At 35.7% G+C, this 8393-nt stretch overlaps 1 pseudogene; it reads right to left on the minus strand.

Moving 5' to 3' along the window:
- Positions 1-398: 398 nt before the first annotated feature.
- On the minus strand, positions 399-1775 carry LOC103246005 (Golgi apparatus membrane protein TVP23 homolog B pseudogene; annotated as a pseudogene).
- Between the last annotated feature and the right edge of the window lie 6618 nt (positions 1776-8393).

Raw genomic sequence — 8393 nt, forward strand, 5'->3', positions numbered from 1 at the left:
TATGAAGCGTCGTTTAAGTCTTTTGCCCATTTTAAAACTAGACTGTTGGCCTTTTTATTTGTAGAAGCTCTTTTTGTGTTTTTATGTTTTTGTTTACCGTTACACCTATTGCTTTAATACATACCGTCAATATTATACAAATACATGATTTACAATATCCCCATTATAGCAAGACAAAGAATACAGTCATAAAATAAAATGTCTTTTAGGCATTTATTATGCCAAGCACATAAATTATTGTTCTCATTATGACATAAGAATAATACTCTTTTGGTGACAAAAGATATATTGTATTAGCTCAAGGTCCACTGAAGAGCTTCCAGTAAGTTGGAAAGTAAAATCTGGCCATGTTTTCTATACAATAAATAGAACAGCAACAACCTCTGCTATCCCTTAAGCATAAACTATCCCTTTACATAAACTTAAGTAAATGGCTTGTTACAAATAAAAATAAATAACATCTTAGAAACTAGTTAACATCACTGGGCCGAATGTGGTATTTACTTTCTTGTGTATGTCTAAGAAATTTCAACATGAAGTATATATTAAAAATTAGCAATAATTTCTGAGATATACATGAGCCAAGCTGCTCACTCTTACTGTGGAAGCAAAACTAACTTCTGAAAATAATCTACAGAAATAATACATAAACACATAGAGCTTGAGATAGACTAAGAACATCCTTCTATGTTCTATGGACCAAAATACAAAGTTATCCATTACATATGTAAATAAACACACTTCCATTAGTTTGGAATATATTGATATTACATGACTATGTGTATATTTTATGTACACCATAAAACAAATGTTGACAGTGTTTCCAGTGACCACATGCATTCTAGCCCCAACTACTGGAAAGGGTATAAAACCTTAATAAGGAAACTACTTTGCTTTGCTTTAACTAAAGTTTTTAAGTGAAAAACAAAGCCAACACTCCTTGTTGCATCATGGACTGAGGTCTAAAATGTTCACAGTCAACAATCTCTTTGGTTGTTCCCCAGTGTAACAAAGCACATACGCATTCTCTCTCCATTCACAAAGTCTGATCATCTTCAGCATTTTGTCTTAAAAACTGCTTTCCAAGTATGAGGGACCCATGCTGTTACGTTCTTTCTGTTGCCTACTTTACACCTGATGTGGCCATATAGGTTGGCACCTTGTAGCACCACACCCATGATAACCATGGCTAGCTACCCTGAAGGAGAAGAGGCCACAAAAGAAATATATCACCCACAGCACTGGACAGGCATTAAGTCTCAACCAAAAGGTTCAATTCAGCCTCTGAAACAGGTTCGTCCTCCCGAGAGGATGCCTTTCTGGACTCAAGCACCCAGTGGCTCTTTCCATCTTCATCATGTGATTCCAACACTGTAGACCCACCACTAGTCCACCTGTGACATTCATCACTGCCCTAAAGTCACACGACAAGATAATTGTCACCATACAAGCAGTAAAACTGCTGCTGACCGATTTGCAAAGAAGATAGACCACAATTGCACTGACTCGAAAGGATAACTGGAAAAGCGAGGCCGCTGGATTTCTGATTTTGGATTGTTTTGTTTTGCTAGTTGTCTCTTCCGCATCCAACACTGAAATGTCTTCAGTGTCATCATTACTGTCCTGAAGCAACATGGCAGCCCTGTGCCAGCCCCCCCCCAGTGTCACTTAAAAAAAAATTACTGTGGCCTTTTATTTTCTTAACATCTATTATTGTTACTTCTCTGAATTTGTTCATTTATTTGTTTATTTATTGCTGTTCTAGGTTGTTTGCATCTCCAGATAGATCAGCTTTTAAATTGTCCCCCAATTTTTAAAACTGTTCTCTTGGAAATATTCACAAGTTTACAAATAAATTTGTAAAACTAATCCTGTAAGTTTCTATAATATTATCTAATTTATAGCACATAGTCTAATTTTTCTAACTGATCCGATAACACCTTCAATAGCATTTTTCCCATATAGCCCAAGAACCCATTGAGGATCACACGTTTTGCTAGTTACTGTGTCCACTTGGTCTGTTTTTAGTCCAGAACAGGTTGTGGCCGTTCTTGATGTTTCACCGTACAGTAGTTTCCGTAGACAAAAGTATTTTGTAGAATGCACCTCTGTGTGAGTCTTTCTCCTGATCAGATGCAGGTTATGTATTTTGGGAAGATATATGACATAAGCGATGTTGCTTTTCTTGGTGCGTTATTGTAGGAAATGCACGACGTCGGTTTATCTCACTGTGGGTCACACTGATCACTTAGTGGAGTTGGAATCTGCCAGTGTCTCCACTGTCAAGCTACTTATTTTTCTTTTTAAATGGCTGACTCTTCTTTGGGGAAATTATTTGAAAATGTTTATCTTAGTTTTAACATGCATTGATGATTATTGCTTGCTGCTTGTAAAATGGTGATTTTCTAATTTCACTGTTCCTCTACGTTTATTAGTTGGTATCATATCATAGGAAGCACTCCTCCTCTTTTTCTAGTATTACTTTCTGTAGAGACTTATGGTTCCTTGTTTTATTCAATGCACTTTAACCCATTACTGTCATTATTTATTGTTATTCTCAAATCATCCAAGATTTCGACAATAGGAGCCTCTTCAAGCTGACTCCTGTATTTAGCATGTCCCCAATATTTATTGTTTGACATTTGTCTCAATTTTTTTATCTTTAAAAAATTTAAAATTTTCCCCAGGTTTCTTGAGGGATAAGAGACAAACAAAATAGTATGCATTGAAGGCATACAAGGGGATGATTCGATATAAGTGTACATTGGGAAGTGGTTCCCATATGAACTGGTTAGCAGAGCCTTCACCTCACATAGTTACCTTTCTTTCCCCACTTACTTTCTGGAGCAACAGGATTGCCACTCATATTTTCTTTTTCCCTACCCTTGAATTCAAAATTTCCCCTTGGTTCCCTTTTTTTTTTTTTTTTTTTTTTTGAGACGGAGTCTCGCTCTGTCACCCAGGCTGGAGTGCAGCGGCTCCATCTCGGCTCACTGCAAGCTCTGCCTCCCGGGTTCACGCCATTCTCCTGCCTGAGACTCCCGAGTAACTGGGACTACAGGTGCTGCCACCTCGCCCGGCTAATTTTTTGTATATTTAATAGAGATAGGGCTTCACCATGTTATCCAGGATGGTCTCGATCTCCTGACCTCGTGATCTGCCCGCCTTGGCCTCCCAAACAGCTGGGATTACAGGCGTGAGCCACCGCGCCCGGCCCCCTTGGTTCCTTTTAATAGAGAATGATATTTAGAAAACAAATCTAGTTGCTGTGAAGTATTATTGCTTTGAGACCTTTTAGAGGTCATTATATTATGATATAATAATACTATTCCATTACACACTAGGAATTAATGAGCATGTACTGATGTCACCCATAAAATCCTTCCTTGTCTTTGAACTTTCCCTATTTGTAACTCCTTCCATAAGATTCCCAATTTTTAACAAAATTAATATATTTTTAAATTTGCTCAAAGTGCAATATACACGATATAGTTTCAGAATGACAGTAACCAGGCTACAATGAAAAGAAGACCTCTAGGTTGAGTTCAGAATGTGTTTTCAGATGTTTCTGCTCTCCCCCTTTAAGCTAAGAATACAAGAGAGTAATCAAAATGCTATGCTCAAAAGTTATTTGATGTAGTTTTTTTTTTTCTCCAGTGTGGTTATGCTATTAATTTAAAGTGGAGCTGAGTTCATTTGTTTCTATTTGTATTACACTTTAGGGCTTTTCCTCATTATTATGGATTTAACTCTATTTTTGAATACGTGAAGTTTTAACATGATCCCAAAAATCAACACTGTACAAGATGAAACAAGAAATATCACGAGAAGTGCCATCCCACCCCATTGCTTCTACTTGTTTCTGCCATACACATACACAGATACCTCCTCTACATAATACATTTCATCAATTTCTGGTTTATTTTTCTTTTTCCATAAATAAACAGACAAATAACTATTTTCTAATTCTACTTCCTTTCTGACATCAAAGATCACATGCTATACAAAACTTTTGCATTCTGATTCTTTAACTTCTTCAATATTGCACCTTGGAAATACACCAGTTAATGCAGCTCTTACTTATCCTTTTTACATAACTGCACAGTATTCTATTGCATGTAAATATCATAATGTTTAAATTAATCTACTTTGTTGGGGTATTTTCACAGCTTCCAATATTTTGCAAATACATATAATACTGAATCATACAACTTTGTGCATGCCAATTTTTATGCTGTTGAAGGTGTATTTTCAGGGTAAATTTCCAGAAGTAAGATTTCTAGGTCAAAGGGTACATGTGTAACTTTATCATATATTGTCAAATTTCCTTCTCATAGGGAACTTTTCTCCATTTCTCATTCCCACTATCAATGAAAGATGACACCTATTTTTCAACAGTCTTGTCCATAGTGAATTTTCAAATTTGCTAGATTTTACCAAGCTAAGGGGTAAAAAGTGGTATCACAACATGGTTCTAATTTGTGTTTTGTTAATTATGAGTATATTGAACATTTAAAAATATTTAGAACCAGCTGGGCATGGTGGCTCATGCCTGTAATCCCAGCACTTTGGGAGGCTGAAGCAGGCGGATCATGAGGTCAGGAGTTGAAGAGCAGCCTGGCCAACATGGTAAAACCCCATCTGTACTAAAAAGACAAAAATTAGCTGGGCGTGGTGGTGGGCGCCTGTAATCCCAGCTACTCAAGAGGTTGAGGCAAGAGAATCATTTGAACCTGGGAGGTGGAGGTTGCAGGGGGCTGAGATTGCGCCATTGCACTCCAACCTGGGCAATAGGGTGAGACTCTGTCTCAAAAAAAAAGAAATATTTAGGACCATCTTATATTTTAGCAAATTATCTTTTTTGTCCTTTGCACAATTTTCTATCAAATTTTTTCATATCTTATCCTCAAATTTTACATGTCAGGCATTTTTCTGTGGCATAAGTTGCAAATAATTTCTTCCCATTTATCTTGTGTCTTTTGATTTTGGTTATACGTTACTGATCATGAAATTTTTACACGTTTCTCTAGTCAAATTTATCAATATTTTTTGCATCCGGATTTGGGGAAATAATTAGAACCTTTCCCGATAACTTTCCCCTAAGTTATAAAAGGGTTTGCCCAGGATTTATTCTGGTATCTCGGTGATTTCATCTTCTACACTTACATCTCTGATCCATTTGAATCAGTCTTAAGTAATATGTAAAGTATTGATGTAACTTAAATATTTTCCATATAACTATCCAGATCTTCCCAAACTACTTATGCAAAAGTTCAACTTTGTCACTCTAATTTGAAATACCATAATTATCATCTGCTAAGTTTCCATGTATACCTGGATCTATTTTTGTATTTCTTTTCAATAGCTAATTAATGAGTAATCTGCTTGTACCACTGTGTTAATTATAAAGATTTTGTGTGTGTTTTAATATCTGGTTGGGCTAGGGCTAGCTGTTCATCTTATTCAGTATTTTCATGTATTCTTGCATATTTATTCTCCAAATTAACTTTAATCTCAACATATATAGCTTCAGAAAAAAACTTTTTCATATTTTATTGGGGTTCTATTAAATTAACTGAGGGAGGATCTGCATCTTTATAATATTGAGTTATCCTATACAATAACAAGGATTATATTTTCTATTTGTTCATAGGTACTTCGCACGGGGTTTTCATACTTCTTATTAAGTTCATTTGTAAGACTATTATCTATCTTTTGATACATTTTAAATGGTATTTTCTCTTCCAGTGTCCTCTGATTGCTTATTAATCATGAATATAAGCATTTCTATTATTTCAGGTAATTTTTATATCCTGCTTGCTTTCTGAATTCTCTTAATGTTGTGTTAGTTTTATCACTGGTTCTCCAGTGTTTTCCAGTTTTACTGTCATATTATCTGCAAGCAGAAATAGATGTACTTCATCATATCCAATTTTTATGCCCCCAATAAGTGTCTTGTGTCTAACTGCAGTGGTTAATGCCTTCTGTAAAAATGACAAAGGCAGGAGATAATAGGCACTCTCTTCCTATTCCAAGTCATCCTGGAAAGGTCTCCTGTGGAGACAGACAGACTGACAGAAGGAGAAAACAGAGGAGATGCCCATACCTTACTATTTTCAGGGTTTTTATTAAAAAATCAAGAATGGGTGTTGAAACTTGTCAGACCCAATGGTGAGCATCAATTTCTTTTCCACAGTAAATTGCATTATTGAATTTCTTTCTGTTGAATCATTCTTCTACTCCTAAAACTAAATTTGTAAGTTTTCCTTCATTTTGTATGTTTTGGACAACTTTATTTGGCATCAGACTGGCATGATCTTTACATGTTTGGTAGAATTTCCCTGTGAAGGCACCTGGGCCCTTTGTCTCTCTCTCTCTCTCTCTCTCTCTCTCTCTCTCTCTGTGTGTGTGTGTGTGTGTGTGTGTATGTGTTTGTGTGTGTGTGTGTTGGCGAGTAGAAGTTCCTTGGTAATTTTCTCTTTTTTCCATAGAAAATAGCCTTCTTAAGCATTCTATCTCTAATAGGGTCAATTTTGGAAGTAAATTATATGTCCCCAAGAAATTCTCCAACACATATATGTTCTGAATTTTTTGAATAAAGGTGGGTAGGTCATCTGTTATGACTTTTATTTTTACTGTGTCATTTCTTATTTTATTTATATTCCCCATTTTTTCTTAAATGGTTTGTGTATTTCATTTTATTAATCACCAGAGTTTTGAGTCATTCATTACATCTCTTGTCTTTGTATTCTCTATCTGATCAAATTCTGCTTTTATCTTTTTTTTTTTTTACTTTGTGCTTTCTTTTGGTTTTTTTTCTAGTTTTGAGTGGGAAGTTAGTTCATTTTCTTATATTTTTATTTATATTGACATATGCTTAACAATATGAATATTCTTCTAATATGGTTTAAATATATCTCATACACTTTTAAAATCAAGTATTATTCTACTTTTTGTTTGTAATTCCACTTTTTAAAAATTGAGAAATAATAATTGTACGTATATTTAGGATAAAATGTGATGTTTCCATTTGTATACACATTGTAAAAAGGTTGAATCAAGCTCATTAGCCTTTCTACTACCTCACCTGCTTATCATTTTTTGTAGTAAGAACATTTAAAAACTATTTTAGCAGTTTTAAAATAGTAAATACATTATTATTAACTATGGTCACCATGCTGTGCAATAGATCCCTAAAACTTTATTTCTCCTGTCCGAAACTTTGCATCCTTTGATGAACGTCTCCCCCTTCTCTACGTTCACCCCCAGCCTCTGGTAACTGCCGTTCTACTCCCAGCTTCTGTGAATCTGTCTCTTTTAGGTTCCATATATAAGTGAAAACAAGCGGTATTTGCCCTTCTCCGTCTGGCTTTCGTTAATATGATGTCCTTTAGGTTCATTCATGTTGTTGCAAATGACAGAGTTTCCTTCTTTTAAAGGCAGTATAGTATTCCACTATATATACAGACAACAGTTTTTAATCCATTTATCCACTAACGGACACTTAGGCTGCATTCATTTTTCAGCTATTGAAAGTAATGCTGCGCTGAACATGGAAGTGCAGTGAGCTCTTAGACAGACTGATTTCAGTTTCTTTGCATATATACCCAGAAGTAAGATTGCTGGATGATATTGTGATTTTATTTTTAGTTTTTTGAGGAGCTTCCATACTGTTTTCCCAAAATAGCTGTACTAAGTAAGATTCCTACCCACAGTGTACCAGGGTTCCCTTTTCTCCATATCCTAACACTTGTTATCTTTTGTCTTTTTGATAATACTCATTCTAACAGGTGTAAATGATATCTCATTGTTTTAATTTGAATTTCCTTGATAATGAGAGATGTTGAGCATTTTTTCATATATCTGTTGGTCATTTGTGTGTCTTCTTTTGAGAAATGTCTGTTCAAAAAAAAGTCCTTTTTAATCAGGTTATTTGTTTTCTTGCTATTGAGGTGTTTGAGTTCCTCACATATTTTCAATACTAACCCCTATAGAAAATATTTGGGGTGGGTGTGGTGGCTCAGGCCTATAATGCTGGGAAGGCAGAGGTGGGTGAATCACTTGAGGCCAGGAGTTCAAGACCAGCCTGGCCAACATGGTGAAACCCCATCTCTACTAAAAAATACAAAAATTAGCCAGGTGTGGTGGCGGGCGCCTATAGTCCCAGCTACTTGGGAGGCTGAGGCAGGAGAATTGCTTGAACCAGGGAGGAGGAGGTTGCAGTGAGCCGAGATTGCACCACTGCACTCCAGCCTGGGTGACAGAGCGAGACTCTAGCTCAAAAAAAAAAAAAAAAAAGAAAAAGAAAAAGAAAAGAAAATATTTTATTTGCAAATCTTTTCTCCCTGTCCATGGATTTTGTCTTCACTCTGCTAGTTTTTTCCCTTGCTGTG

This window comes from Chlorocebus sabaeus, chromosome 26 (genome assembly GCF_047675955.1).
Source record: "Chlorocebus sabaeus isolate Y175 chromosome 26, mChlSab1.0.hap1, whole genome shotgun sequence".
Taxonomy (NCBI): domain Eukaryota; kingdom Metazoa; phylum Chordata; class Mammalia; order Primates; family Cercopithecidae; genus Chlorocebus; species Chlorocebus sabaeus.